The sequence below is a fragment of the Ursus americanus genome, chromosome 9 (genome assembly GCF_024610735.1).
Source record: "Ursus americanus isolate L20-20 chromosome 9, mUrsAme1.1.p, whole genome shotgun sequence".
Lineage (NCBI taxonomy): Eukaryota > Metazoa > Chordata > Mammalia > Carnivora > Ursidae > Ursus > Ursus americanus.
The window spans coordinates 23,435,685-23,452,613 of NC_142135.1; positions in this window are offsets into that span (position 1 = coordinate 23,435,685).

A 16,929-nucleotide genomic window follows, 5' to 3' on the forward strand; every position below is an offset into this window, starting at 1 on the left:
CTTATAAACTCATGTGGCTGAACAGCTATTCCTCTTGTTCATGTTTCGTTTGTTGTACAGTGATGACATTGAAAAAGGATTTCTTCCACTGTAATTATTTTTTAGGTTGTTAAACACACCAAACCTTTTGTATTCATTCTCAGTAATTTTATGCAAGCAGAAATGCATATTATTACCCAGGATGTTTCTCCCATTTGAATTTAAAATTTGCTTGACTGCAGTCATTGTTACACAGCTAATTTTCAAATATCTTTTGTCATCTCATCAATTTCTCTCAAAAGGATATCATTGCTGAATGAAATAGAAGAGATTGTTTCATTTGGATTTCTTTCCACCAATGGGCAGCTGCTAAGATTAATTATTTTATAAGAGTGCATGACCAATCATGCTTTGTGATATTAGTTGGCCCTATTCTGTAAGAGATGAAACCTTTATTCTGCCATTTAGAAAATTTTTTTAAATTTTTACTTTTTTATAAAAATGGCTGTGACAGTATTATGACTTTTAAACTCCCCTTTAAATCTTGTATGATATGTCTTTGACAATTCTATAAGCTTATTGCTTTGTAAAATACTCCATTTTTCATTTGATTTCATTGCTCCGTCAGAGAGGAACATGCAAAATAAGTGCACTGGTAAATCATTTGTGAGTAAATTGGTTAACTCAATTTGTAATATTCAGCCTGAATATCATAGATCTTTATTCTTTACATTGCATATTTTAAATGTGGGCAAATTCACAATGCATCTGACTGCAACAGATATAGATTAATAAACGTAAGATGTAACTAAACTATTATGAATAATATTTTTATATTGTTAATTTGTTTCTTCTTTATTTTTTCTTGTTATTCTGGCTAGAGATTTATCAATTTTATTCATCTTTTAAAAATAATCTACTTTTGTCTGCATTGATTTTCTCTATTGTTTTTCTGTTTTCAGTTGAATAGATTTCTGTTCTTTATTATCCTTTTCTTTCTGCTTAGAGTTTTTATTTTTCTGTTTCTTAAGGTAGAAACTGAAATTGCTGTTTTGAAACCTTTCTTCTTCATAATATAAGCATGGACTGCTCTCATTTTCTCACTAATGCTGCTTAGCTGCATCCCACAAATTTTGACTTTCTATTTTTTCCTTTTACTTAAGTTGAAAATATTTTTGAATTTCTTATGAGACTTTCTCATTGACTCATGGATTGTTTAAAAGTATGTTTAATTTTCGAGTCCCAATTATCTTTCTATTATTGATTTGTTCTTTGCCTTGTAATCAGAGGATATACTTTGTACTTTTAATCTCTTTCACATTTTTTAAGTTTTGACTTATGACCTGGGATATGGTCTATCTTGCTGTATATTGCATGTACACTTGAGAAAAATGTCTGTGCTTCTGTTATTTTTTGGAGCATTAATATTAAATGTTATTTGACCTAATTAGTTGTTGATGTTTAGATTAGTTCTGTATTTTTGCTGATTTCTGTCTACTTGTTCTGTTGATTACTGAGACAAGAGTGTGGAAGTGTCTAGCTATAATTGTGATTTTTTTTCATATGTCTTTCCAGTTTTATCAGTTTTGCTTCATGTATTTTGAAGCCCTTAAGTGCATACATATTTAGATTGTTATGTATTTTTGGTGAGATGATCACTTAATTATTATGTAATATTTCCCTTTACCCATGGTCATTTTCCTTGCTCTGAAGTCTACTTTATTAATATTAATGGAGCCATTCCAGCTTTCTTTTAATTGGTGTTTGCATATATATTTATCACTTTCCATCCTTTTACCTTAAACATACCTATATCATTATATTTACAGTGGGTTTTTGTAGATAGCATAAAATTAAGTTTTTAATCCAATCAAACTATGTTTCTTTAATTGGTATATTTAGATCATTTACACTTAACCTAATTTTGTATGTGTTTTATTTACTACCAACATTATTATTATCATTATTGTTATTATTTTGGTTTGCTATGCCCCCCTTTATGTTTTTTCTCCTATTTCTTCTTACCAACTTTCTTTTTTGTTATGTTAACTTTCTTAGTATTTCATTTAAGTTTATATTTTGAGTTTCCTTGCTCTGTTGTGTACTCACTGTACTGTGGGAACAGAAGGAAGAAAAGCAACAGGAATTTGCCTCATGTTCTTTGAACTATAGTTTCTCTGGTCAGAGAGAAGATTTTTTTCCCCTTTTGAGTTTTGGATAACTACTCACTACCATGGCCATGACTTTGCTATCACTGCTGCCATGATATTGCCAGGGTGTTAGGGTGGTAAGGAAGGAGAAGAAAAATCAACAGGGGTTTCTTTCATTCTCCCTGACTCATAGAGAACCCCTATCCTATTGCTTGGACTAGAAATAGAGCTTTTCTTAAAGCTTCATTTATCTGTATCCAGTGCACATGACTGGGTTTTTAGCTACCTAGGGAAAAAAGTAAACTCACTTCCATTTCAGGGGAACTTAAAATTCTGATCTCTATTTCCCTTCCAGGTGCTACCATTTACTTTTCAGTGTTCTCAAATAGCTGTTCCATGCATTCTATCTAGGATTTATAGTTGTATTCAACGAGAAAAACAGGATGGGGTATATGTATTCCATTTTCTCAGAACCACAACTCTTGAAAGGAATGTTTTTATTGTTTCAGCAAAGTGTCTTTATGATATATAAGACTTATAAAAATGTCACATTTTTTAAAGGAAAAAAATAGCACTTGTTGAGAAAGTATTATCATCCTTCAGTAAACCATATTTTAATTTCCTAAAATTGGAGGTTGCCTAGATCATGGTGTCTTTGGTCAGACCAAATGATACTCATTGATTCTGTACACAACCACTCTATGTCTTAGTTTCTATATGTGTAAAATTGGATACTTACTATACTTAAAACTTATCGCTGTTAAAAAAAATACGTTAGAAAATACATGCAAAATGATCTAGAACAGTGCTAAGCAAATAGTAAGCACTATGTGATAGCAATTATTAGTGTCCAGTTGTACAGTGCATATTACATCCTGAAACTAAATAGAGAATATGCTCAAATAGAAAACAAGCATCTAAAATCTAAATTGTGAGTATGATAGCACAGAGTCTGCAATTCCCTACGTTCTCAAACATTAGAAGAGTACATTGCTAAACTTAAAACACAAAATGAAAGAAGATTATATAAGAATCTAATATAATTTTTAGGCACATTATGATAAAAATGTGTAATTTAAAACTATATTTTTTATATTTGTGAAGTCTTTGAAGTGGTATTTCTTCCTATTGCTTAACTTTGCTTAAATGATAAAACTTGCACCTGTGTGAGATCATTTCTTCCATACAAAATAATTACCATAAGTTGCAATTAGAATTAACACTGATATATAGTCATTATATCTATGGGTATTGTGGAAATATCTTCTTTCCCTAGTTTTTTACTTTAAAACGATGAACATAATTGAGAATCTACTTTATGCTAAGATCTATGCTAAGCTCTGATTGAGCAATTAAATTCTGCTCAAAAATTATACTCAAAATTCAACTCAGTGAGGTTGTCTCTGGCCTCTCTATCAAATACTTTATGCACAGGAAAGTTGTTACATTCCTGTTTCATTGTTTTCTTCTCAGCATTATTCTCTATCTAGGCTAACTTACTATGTATTTTGTTTTCTTATAATTTTATTGTCTGTTTTCCCCACTAGGATAGAAACTGCATGAGTAAGGGGACTACTGTTCTGTTCACTACTCTCCCACCTGCATTTTGATAAGTGCCTGGCATGTATTAGGAGCTCAGTGGGTTTGGGGAATAAATAGTTTAATGGACATACATGATTTTGCTTCTTAATATGTACAACAAAGATTATGAAGATCAAGTATATATGCATGGATTTAATAACAACTAGCATTGGTGCATTCAGAATGTAAAGAACAATACTTATGAGGAGGCAGTATGATGTAGTAGTTTGTAAGAGCAGATCTGAGTTCATATCTTTGCTCTGATATTCATTAGTTCTATAACCTTGAGAAAATTATTTCATGTCTCTCAGTTTCTTAACCTGCATAAGCAGTGATGTTCAAAACACTCCTTGTTTTAAGGATTAAGTGAGGGAATGCATTCATAGCTCTTCACCACTGCCTGGCACAAAAGAAACCCTTAATGAAGGGTAGCAATTATATATTAGTAGTGACTCAAAATTCTCTGCCTAGCAAGTGGAACAGGCACTCTTTTTATTTTTTATCAGTTGTTCATGATTATTTAGCACTCTTTTTTTTAGATGAAGAGAAAGATTTAAACAACAGAGCTCATAATCAACCAAACTGGAAAGTGCAACCATATTCCTCTAAATTTATAGCTGTGTTAATTTTTTTATATTGCACCATCTCCAAATATTTACGGAGCGTCAGTGCAGAGCATAGTAATGTGTCTGGCACTGTGGAAGGTATAAGCTAAGGTCCTGGTACATTGATATTCATCATGGCATACTTATAATGACAAACCAACAACAATGCTAATCCAAGTGTCTGATAAAAGTGAGACTTGAATTCTTTTTTTTTTTTTTTTGGGTTTTATTTTATTTATTTGACAGAGATAGAGACAGCCAGCGAGAGAGGGAACACAAGCATGGGGAGTGGGAGAGGAAGAAGCAGGCTCATAGCGGAGGAGCCTGATGTGGGGCTCGATCCCATAACGCTGGGATCACGCCCTGAGCTGAAGGCAGACGCGTAACCGCTGTGCCACCCAGGTGCCCCCGAGGCACTTGAATTCTTATGAACGTGATTTGATGCATACAAAGTATCAGTAATTAAGCATGGGAATCTCTTACAAAAGGATATTTGTAGGAAATAGGATTGGAGTGCTGGGGTATGTGGTAGCTACAGTGATGTGCCATTGAGACCCACCTTTGAGAAAGGACTCTTTTTGCCTTGGCTTAAGGGACTGCCTTCAGATGACAGCCTCCAACTGTCAGCCCTTCAGGGTTGCCTCTGCTGCAGAAAACTGCCTTGCCCCTGGTCACTTTCTTCTCAGCAAGACCCACATCCAGTAATTGAGGTGGAGGTGTAAGAGGACAGCCATTTTGACCCCATGCAACCACAAATGTGATGAACCATTTTTAATCCTGAGCTTCCTCTGGAGTTGCCATTGAAGCTTGACTTCTCCCTGTCTAGTTCTCTTTCTTCTGCTTCCTTCCACAGGTGTTGATCTCAAGGATGCTTCTTAGTAAACACCCTGCATTAACTGTATGCATTCTCCTTCTAGAGTCTGAATTCCAGAGTCCCTGACCTGTGACAGGGCGTAGGAAAGAGGCTTTGCTGGCAGCCCAGCACTTTATTCCTAGTCAGAAAACTGCACAATTTTTTGCTAGATAAATTGAACCAACTCTCCAAGGAAAAACTTGTAACACTTTTGGAAGTTGAATAATCCTCTTTGTATAGCCCTCTGTATCTTGGCATTTTAGTATCCAGAATCTTAAAGTCCAGAAGCACTTTGTGTTTTAACCTAAAAATAAAATATGTAGGTGGACAGGCCGATAAGCCAGTTATCTCTACAGAGACCTTGGTCAGTCTTCTATTTGTAAGAAAGAGCTAACAGAAAAAAACTTTAGGTAATTCATTTGCCTCATTTAGAAGAAAAAAAAAATCAGAGTTACTAGGACACACTAGGCTATCACAGTTTTAGCACAAAATTTAGATAAGCTAATGCCTAGTTATTAGAGCTAGTTATATCAGGTTATATATGCTTAGTTGCTAGTAATTGTGCTATTGAGGACTGTAGCAAGAACTCTAGTGTATAGATAATGAGAGAGGGCATTTGGAGAAAAACTTCAATTTATCTTTACCAAGATGACATCTAGTATGGACCAATGTTTCACATTCCCAATCTGTGATGTTACATTGTGATAGATCTCCAAACAGGAGGTTAACATTGACCCTGTGTATTTCCTATATCAGGAGATGAAATTCAGCTATTTATAAGATCCTTTTTATTGGGGGCATTGGAGACTATGGTGCTTTCTTGAAAAGTTTATAACTTTGCAATTGTGGAAACCTTGATAATTTTTTCTTTTTCTTTTTTTCTAAAAGTTCATCAAAACATCTAACTTTTTCTCTATGAACCTCAATTTTCCTTAAATTATAGTGTTGTATTTGCTTTGGGAGCTGCTTGATGACAATTTCTTGTGAGCAAGTGTTTTTAGTACAAAATGCTATTTCCGCTGTCTCTTGCTATGGAATTTCTTAGGTCAGTGAAATCTGTCTCCTCAGAAAGGATTCGCTTCTTTTTTTTTTTTTTTTTTTTTTTTTTTTTTTTTAGCATCCATCAGGAGAATCACTCTTAGAATCTTCACCTGAAGCTATATTTATTGCTTCTGGAAACCTAGTGAAAATGAAAGCTTCCGCCGAAACCCCTGTATCTCATCATCTATTCTATTTAATAAACATCATATTTGGAGTAATTTTAGATTTACAGAGGAGTTGCAAAATTAGTGCAGGTTTCTATATACTCCTCACTGTTATTTTATATTATTTTGTACTTTTGTCAAAACTGAGAAACTCACATTGGTACGTTAGTATTATTAAACCCCAGACTTTATTTGAATGTCACCCCTTTTTTGTTGGTGTCCTCATCTCTGCCATGATTCCATCCAGAGTGCACACTGAATTTAATTGTCATGTATCCCCAGTTTTGCAACAGTTTTTTAGTCTTTCCTTGACCTGGACAGTTTTGAGGAGTCTGGTCAGGTATTGTGAAGAATATTGTGGGGTTTCTACAATTCGGGGTTGTTTTGATGTTCTTCTCATAATTAGACTGGTGACCACTTGGGTAAGGTAGTGCCTGTCATGTTTCTCCACTATAAAGTTACTCTTCTTCTTGAAACAAAATCTCTCTCCACAGCCTACACTTCAGATGTAGGAGTTTTGTTCTGATTCCTGAAGAGGGGGCAGGGAGGAACTCTCTACATATATTATTTGGAATTCCTATGGAAGAATATTCTCCCTCCTCCCCCAATTTATTTACTTATTCAATCATTTACTTATATCATGATGAACACACATATATTTATGTTGCATTTTATGTTAATATTTATTTTGTTAAATTGTTCTAACTTTGGCCAGTGGGAGCGTCTGTCAGGTTGGTTACTTCATCTTTTAGAAATGGACTCATCTTTTGTGGTTTTGAGCCTTTCTCACTTCCTGATACCACAAAATGCCATGGGCTCATCTCATATTATTTCTGCTTCATTTTTCCCAGATAGATTTGCTTCCCTTTATTGGAGTGTGGCACTTAGAAAGCAGGGCCTGAATAATAGGTGTGCTTGTTGCTACTAGAACATCATAGCTCCTTACCCTCTCAGCACACAGAGCTGGGTAACCTGTTACCTGTCTCCTAACCCATGGATCTACACCTATTTCCATCTGTACATTTATTAAGCTAAACATCCATTCATACTAATGTCGCTGGCTCCAGTTCAATACCACAGGGTTCATTTTGATCTTTTTTAGTACTTTAGTCTTCCTTCTCTGACAGAGAGAAACCTAGTTCCCGGTCTCCAATATCCATTTACTTATTGGTTCAACCCCAATACACATGTAAATAAGTTTCAGAATTGTGCATCCTCACCCTGTGAGAAACAAATTTGCAGAGTACAATGTTAGTGTACACTTCTTTTGTCTCTAGTCTTACAGTTTCCAGTGGCACCATCATTTTCCAAAGTTACTTAGGTCAGCTGCTTTTTTTTTAAAGTTTTTATTTAAATTCCAGTTAGTTAACATATAGTGTAATATTAGTTTCAGGTATAGAATTTAGTGAGTCATCACTTACATGCAACACCCAGGACTCATCACCCTTAATACCTATTACACATTTAGCCCATCCTCCCACCTCTCATGAGCAACCCTCAGTTTAATCCCTATAGTTAAGAGTCCATTTTATAGTCCCCTCCCCATTTTTGTCTGTTTTGTTTCTTAAATTTTACATATGAGTGAAGTCACATGGTATTTGTCTTTCTCTGACTGACTTAATTTCGCTTCGTATAATACTCTCTAGCTCCATCCACATCATTGCAAATGGCAGTATTTCATTCTTTTTTTTTATGGCTGAGTAACATTCCATTGTATATATATATACCACTTCTTCTTTATCCATTCATCAGTCGATGGACATTTGGTCTCTTTCCATAATTTGGCTATTGTTGATAAAGCTGCTATAAACATTGGTGTGCTAGTATCCCTTCAAATCAGTATTTTTGTATCCTTTGGGTAAATAGCTAGAAGTACAATTAGGTCATCTCCCTTTTTGCCCCTACTTCCTTCAGCACAGTTATGTCTTATATTCATAATACAATTAATTTACTACGGTCTGCATTCCATCTGGGGATTCCCAATATTTTGGCTGATTTTGTTAAAATTTTGCATACATTAAAGCACACTCTTTGTGATATACAGTTCTATGTTTGTTTGTTTTTTATTTAAAAGAACATTTAAAAAATTATTGTGGTAAGAACATTTAACATGAGTTCTACCCTTCTAACAGATTTTTAAGTGTACAATATAGTGCTGTTATCTATAGGCACACTGTTGTACAGTGTATGTCTAAAACTTATGCATCTTGCATAATTTAAATTTTTTATCTATTGATTAGCAACTCCCCATTTTCTGCTCCCCCACACCCTGGTGACACATTTCTGTTTGTTGCTTTCATGCTTTACTAATTTATAGACCCTATACAAGGGGAATCATGAATATTTGTCATTCTGTAATTGGCTTATTTCACTTAGCATGTCTTCCAGGTTCATCAATGTTGTTATATATTGCCAGATTTCCTTCTTTTTTAAAACTGACTAATATTCCAAATGCCTGTATATACCACATTGTTTGGTCCAGTCATCCATTGATGGATATTTAATTTTTCCCCATATTTTAGTGATTGTGAATGGTGCTGCAACGAACATGGGAGTAAAGGCACTTCTTTGGGATTCAAGTCTTTTGGATATATACCCAGAAGTGGAATTGCTGAAAATTTATGGAAAATTTCCATATGCTCATAGGCATAGCTAGGAACTTTTCAGTTTGTTACACATATGACACAAAGGTGTAGCAGAAAAATATGGAACAGTTCATGAATCATAAACATAAATTATATTAAGGAAATTATATATTTTCAAGAGTCATATATTTATGACTCTTTCCTTTGGAATTGGTTTATATTTCTGTTCCAGTTAATAGGTTCTGAACTTTCAGTTCAATTTTCAAATGTTTTCCTTTTTATTTTCTGTAATATTAGCTTAATGTGTAATGGAGATTATCAACTAAATAAAAATTTAAATATGACTGTCCCCCGATATTTTTACAATAGTGTATATATAAAATAGTGTATATATGTTTAATATATATATATGTATTATATATAAATATATACTTAAATATAATAGTACATGTATTAAGGTAATATGTAAATAATAGTATATATAAATGGTATAGATATAAAAATAGTATATAGATATAAAAATAGTATATAGATACATAAATAACACATATATAAAATATCATATAGTAATGATTTTTAAAAATTTTTAAGGAACCTCCATATTGTTTTGCATAGTGGATGCATGATTTTGCATTCCCACCAACAGTGTACAGGGTTTCAATTTCTCCACAACCTTGCCAACACTTGTTATCTTTTGGTTTTTTTGTTTGTTTGATAATAGCCATTCTACCAGATGTGAGCTGATAATCTTCTTGTAGTTTTGATTTGCATTTCTTTCATGATTAATGGTGTTGAGCATCTTTTCCATATACCTGTTGGCCGTTTGTGTATCTTCTTTGGAGAAATGTTTGTTCAAGCCCTTAGCCCATTTCTTTAAAATACAGTTACTTTTTTTTTTTTGGCTATTGAATTTTAGAAGTTCCTTATATATTTTGGAGATTAACCACTTATCAGATATATGGCTAGCAGATATTTTCTCCCATTGCATTTGTTGCCTTTGTATGGGTTTGGCGATGGACTGTATCAAAAGTCTACTACCACAGTATGGTAGACTGTTCCTTCACCCCGGAAGTTTCTCTAAATGTCCCCTTTGTCATTAACCTCTCCTCTCTTTCTTGATTCCTGCCAAGCACTGATCTCTTCAACATCTTAATAAGTGTGTTCAAGGCCCTGTCTGTCTTACTATGCATACTAAATATGACTTTCATTCTCTGAAGTATTACCCTACAGTTATTACATTTACAGAGCTATCTTAAGACTGTGAGTGTGTGTGTGTGTGTCTAAATCCTCATTGTAATGGTATTTGGAGGTGTGGGTCTTTGGGAAATGATTAGGTCACGAGGGTGAAACTCTCTTGAATGGTATTAGTGTCCTTATAAAAGAGACTATAGAGAGCTCTCTGTTCCTTCTGCCGTGTGAGAAAGCAGTGAAGGACTGCCATCATTGAATCAGGAAGTGGTCTCTCATCAGATACCAAATGCGGTGACTAGAACTTGGGATCTTGGTCTTCTCAGCCTCCAGAACTGTGAGAAATAAATGTTTGCTGTTGAAGCTATCTAGTCTGTGGTATTTTTGTTATAGTAGTCCTAACAGACTATGATAGGAGGAACTGTGCTTAGCATATTGTTTCCCTTCCAGACTACCTGTCAAATAAGTCATTCCGCATTTGGTAAGAAGTTAGAGGGGAAGAAGAGAAATCAACGTTTTAGGGAAGCTCTTTCCAAATGAAAGCAGTGGGGAGTAAATATTTCCCCGAATAGTGCTATTTATTTGCTTTCGACTTTTGAAATGACCTCAGACAAAATATAGAATACTAAAAATATGATGAGAGAAGATAAATATTATCTTTCAGATGCAGCAATTTAAAAGTAAAGGTACAGCTAAAAATATGACAGATGGAATACGGTAAGTAAACTATGTTGAAGGAGCGAAGCACATTGTTTTTGTAACGAACATAGAGGTCATCCAAACAAAAGATTAGGTAGAGTTGATAGAACAAGAATTGGAATTTAAAATACCAACTTTGGGGGAGGGAGAAGGGATTGTGCGAGTTAAATCCTTTTCTTTAAAAAAACTTAAAATGACACAGTAACAAATAAAAATTTATGTTGGTTGTTAAAGCTAAGGAGCTAACTACCAAAAGAAACTCAAAACAGAGACAATTAAAAATAGTTACCATAAGGAAACAAGCCTTGTATTTGTGAGGTGTAGGACATATTATAAACCCTTCTGTTAAATTTTATTTCTACCATGTGCATTTATTACTTGGATAAAAATTGGAAATGGAAAATGCAATTGGTTCAGACTTTGTGTAACATGTGATTCCAGTATTGTAAAAATTTCCTATCTCTAATTTTATGACCATATACTGAAAGGAAATTTTTTATAAAAATATCATAAAATAATGGGCAGAGTGAGATTCTAACATTTAAAATAAATTATGTTACTGACATCTTTAAAAGACATTTATTAAGTGCCAGTTGTTTTTGCTTACTCTGTATCAAAAATTTTTCATAAGAAATTTCCTTTATTTTTCTGTGAATTTTGTTATAACAGTGTTTTTATCTATTGTATACCAGGGTTAAGTATTGAAAAAAAAAAGGGGGGGTTGTTTAAGTCTGACATCATATGTAGCTACTTTTTTTTTTATAAATAAAAATATTTTTTAGAGTACTTTAGAAAAACTTAAGGAACACGTATATTCAGCTTTGGCTTCAACATTATGGATAAGAGCTTCAAATTAGAGTTTTACTGGGAAAAATCTCAGCTTTCCTGGAAGTCCTCTTCATTTTGTTATTTCAGTGAATCAGAAGAACAAAAAGTACTTTAGTTACTTCTTATTTTATTAGCTTAATTGTTAGAGTAGACTAACAGACTGCCTTGAGCTAATTTCTCTCTTGAAAAACAGTACACTTGACAAAGTGATAGTGTTCTCAGTCAAAAGCAAACTATTATTATTTCCTGTTTCAGAAGGTGTGACTGTTCTCTCCAGCATTTCTGAACCTTCTGAATTTAAAGCGGATAACATCCTAGTTATACCATCTGAGCATCAGCTACTGCAAGCTAAGTATTGAGATGTAACTACCGATACTGTTTTTGTTGTTGCTGTTGTTTTAAAGCATTATGTTTGACTAACCAATTAGCTGTTCAAAACCTAAGGTCACTGACCATTAAATCCTTGCATATAAGAATCAAGTTGTGAAAAGAGTTTAGTCAGAGTCCACTAAATTATTATTCATATGGCAGTTATCTCATTGAGAATAAATATGGCTGATCTGATCTAACCACACCAAGGATAAGAATTTCCAAATGGTCATAGAAGCCCAACAATCTGGTCCAGTTCATCTCAGGTTTATAGACTTGGGGCCCTCCAAAGAACACATTACCTGTGGGCTTGGGCCCCCAAAGTATAGTTTTATTTGTAACAGTAACAAGGGAATTTGTGAGAGTTGATATTTTTTGGAAAATTTTTATGATGTAACTCCAGTTGGGTATCTTGATATTGCATCAGTTTTATATATTATCTGTATTATATGTTCTTCATTATGTATATTCTACAAGCCTAAAAATTCTGGCTATATGGTGTATTTGGGGAGGATATATCTGACCCCAAAAGAAAAGTCAATTAAAATTTTAAAATATTCCACATCTGATTAGAGATGTAAATAGAAACAATGATTTCAATAGTGTGAGATCTCACATGAAGTGAAATGAACCAATAGAGAAACACTTAATTACCAGAAATAAATCCAATTATTTTTCTAAACACATTCCTCTTAAATTTCTGACAGCAATTACATCAGGTGAATTGTCTCTTAACATTGGTTATTTTTTAAAAAAAATGCTCAACCATCTTAATTCAAGAAATTTGAAGATCCAACATAGCTATATAAAACTACAACTATATTGATGATGGAGTTATACACTGACCTACTTAAAGCTTTGAACATTACCTTATCTAATGAGTATATCAAAGTATATCAGATTAGTTTTCAGCTGCAAAATTGATTTATGCTGTATCAAAGCATGCTAAAAGAATTTTAGACTCTTCAGGCAATATGACTTCTGTGTTTTTGTTCAAAATAAGAGAATACCAAAGTATAGATTTGCTTCTTCTAGCTGCATGTGACATGCTCAAAATAAAATTAGTTCAACCGATTCAATTAGTTTTTATTATCCCTGTATGACTCTCATTTTCACACTCTAGAGGTGGGCAAGGACATCGGGTTTTTTGGTCACTCACCATTTTTTAGAAACCCTGTAATAGATTTTGCTACTTTCTCAGATGCACTCCGGGCCTTCAAACAAAGGAAAAACAAATAGGCAAACTAAGCCTTTTACTTCCTAACTTCCCTTTCTATTAGGGAGCAAATACATGATCATGCCATTTACGTTCTGCTCAGATACAACCAGAGACACTGGTTCACGACATCATTATACTACAGTAGAGGCCAGGAATGAGCCTCTGGGGAGTGGCAGAGGCAGTGTCCTGTGGGCTCAGTAGTTCTGGCCATCATTTTCTGACTGCAACAGAGGTACAGTGGGGGTGGGGTTGTTTCTGGAAGCTCAGTGTAAAGTAGTTTCTCTGTCCTTTCCAAGATTCTGTAATCCACCTAATGCTGTGTGATAAAGCCCTACTCGCCTCTCGTTAGGTGGAGTCCAAGGTCTGATCTCAAAGTTGGAGAGGAGCACTAAGGTCAACTATGAACATATTGTTCCTTTTCAGTGTGTGTTGCTAAGTTCACTTCATCTATTTCCCCAAATCTTGGTGTTCTCCAGACCTAAAGTTTAGCTTTATAAGAAACTGCCAAGCTGTCTTCTTAAGTGGCCACACTCTTGCATGCTCACCAGCAATGACTGAGACTGAGTTCTGTTGCTCTGCCTTCTCACCAGCCATCGTATTTTTCAGTGTTTTTTTAAATTTTAGCTACAACTATATAAAATATTACTTTGCTGTTTTAATTTGTATTTCTCTAGTGACAAATTATGTTGAGTATTTTTTTTTTAAGTTTATATGTTATCTCTATGTATACCTTCTCTAGTGAGGTGTGTGCTCAGATGTTTTAAACTCCTTCAATTTGGGTTGGTTGTTTTTCTTAACTTGAGATTTAGGCATTCTTTGAGTATTTTTTATACTATTTTATTTTTGTCAGCTTTACTGGGGTATAATTGACAAGCCAAAATTGCATATAACTAAGGTATATACTGCAATTTTTAAATAATGTGATGTTTCGATATAAGGATATCATTGGGAAATGTTTACCACCGTGAAGCTAATTAATATATCTATCACCTCACATACTTTTTGTTTGCTGTGTATTTTAGACCAATATTTTTATCACTTATATGTTTTGCAGGTTTTCTTTCTCCCAAACTGTGACTTGTTTTTTAATTCTCTTAATAGTGTTTGTCATGATATATTTTTAATTTAAAGTTAATGAAGTCCAGCTAATCAACTTTTTCTTTCATTGATCATCCTTTTTTTCATATGAATATGTCATTGACTTTAGAGTTGAGTTTTACAATTATGCAAGTGGAATCCTTCACATTCTGAAACTTATCTGTCAGATGTTCCTATACCAGCCCTCTGTCTCTCTGTCATCCCCCATCTATGGCTCATTTATTCATTTACTTACAAATTCATTTGTATAAAATGGAAATATAGAAGACCTATTGTGTATGGATATTTTGCTAGATGACTGCTTTACTTGTCCTTCTCAACTGTTTCATTCACTTCTATCTCCCAAGTGATTACTCATACTGCCTCCTGTCATCTCTTCCTTAGAGAGTAAATCTTTACTTTTCCTTCAAGTCATAGCTCAGATCTTGTTATTTCTGTGTATTCTTTCAGATCGTTCTCCCTGGCTCAGCAAAATCAGTTCTTCTTCCTACTGCCACAGTACTCCAGTAACACTTTGTTCAGGCCACCTTTATATCAGCATATCAACCGTCTCACATTTTATCACATTTAGTTTTATACTTGACTATCTCCCCTCACCCTCACATTCAAGATTAAGGGGTTTTTGTGGGCAGTGGTATGGCTTACTCATCTTCTTTCCATAACATCTAACATAGTATTGAGTCCATGTCAGCTACTCAAACACTGCTTGATAAAGCAGTACATTTAAAAATAAATAATTTAAGGTATTTGATGAATAACTTCATTTCATAAAAACATATTCTTATTGTTCTTCAATTTATATTAAACACAGTGCACATATTATCAATAGAATTAATTCACCAATTTTTCAGTACAAGTTTGTTATTGATTTTTTTTCATGGCATAAATTCAAGGGATGACTAAAAATCAGAAAACATAATCTTTATAATAGAGAAGTTAAAGGAACCATGCCAATGAGTGTGTACACACATATACACACATTCCACATAATTCATTTTTCATACACCCTTATCACATTTGATGTCCCATGAGGAATTAGAAACTTCTTTTCTTCATATTCTGTGTATTCCCTGCTGGTGACATCTGGCTTGTCACTTAGCTTCAAGTCTGGCTCCATCTTTGATTTCCTGATATAATTTGATGCTTTCACTTATATTCTCCTACATTCAGGTTTTGAACATTTACGGCATACACCTTCATTTAAGAAAGAAATATATTTAGGAATTGCATATATTCCTAACACAAGTTATTCAGGAAAATACAGAAAAAAAATTAAGGGATCAGGAAGAAGGGGGTAGAGCAAAGGTGGTTCCTTAAACCACATAAGGGAGGATCTTCGGAAGGACATTCGTTGGGGGGTGCATATGTTGAGGAGAGGAAGATGGCGTTCTCGCTTGAGAGAAGAAAAGAGATTCAGTACTCAGGTTAACTGAGGTAAGATGGGTGATCAGCAGTGATATATGAAGTCCCTACATCAATGGTTTCTGAACGGGTGGCCCATTAAATACTAATTTCACTAGTTATTCTAAGGAAGCATGTTCTACACTCAGATGATTTGGGCAACACTTCATCAAGACACACTCATGGTGAACGATAACACCTGTCACCATGTTCAAGATTCTCAGAAGTTTCCTAGACTGAGGCAACTTGTGTTACTTGTTTTTCCCAGAATTTTACAATTATTTCTTTCCCATGGCATACTTCTCATCCATGTAATAAGCTTTGGAACATGTTCTTGTATTTCTTTACTTTTTTTTTTTTTAATTCTCATCATTTGTCTTTTCCATTTTCCAGCAGAGGCTTGGACTGGAATATCCTTCGCTTTTTTGTTAATAGTGTCCCAAAAGGCACACGGAATTTATCTTTTTTTCTTCTTTCCTGGAGAGTAGTGTTACATCATGAATTGTGTAACACTTAATCATAATAGTGCCAAAGGCTGTGCTAAACATGTGCATAGAAACAGCCTCATGTTATTCTTAGGAGTGTGCCAAATCAGGGTGAATTTCATGTACTTTATTTTGGCTAGAGATTTCTCATGTATTTAAAGCCGCCAATATTGTTTTAACATTAAACTTCCAATAATTATTTCTTATTATAACAAGAGTATGCATTCATACAAAAATTCAGGCAGTTTATCATTCTGTAGTTTAGTGCTTAGACTCAAATCGTATTAAAGGACCAAACCACGTAGTGTGATTATTGTTACTTAAATTACATGTTTTTGCTTCATGGAGAAACCTTTGCTTTATGTTCATTGATTGCCTCTGAGGTATAGCCTCAGATTTCTTCAGCAATTTTAGTTTCATTGTTTCTTTTTTTTTTAATATTTTATTTATTTATTTGACAGAAAAAATGACAGCCATCGAGAGAGGGAACACAAGCAGGGGGAGTGGGAGAGGAAGAAGCAGGCTCCCAGTGGAGGAGCCTGATGCGGGGCTTGATCCCAGTACCCCGGGATCACGTCCTGAGCTGAAGGCAGACACTTAACGACTAAGCCACCCAGGCGCCCCTCGTTTCATTGTTTCAATCAGACTTAAAAAGAGGTTTTGAAGGGAATGATACCAGTACTG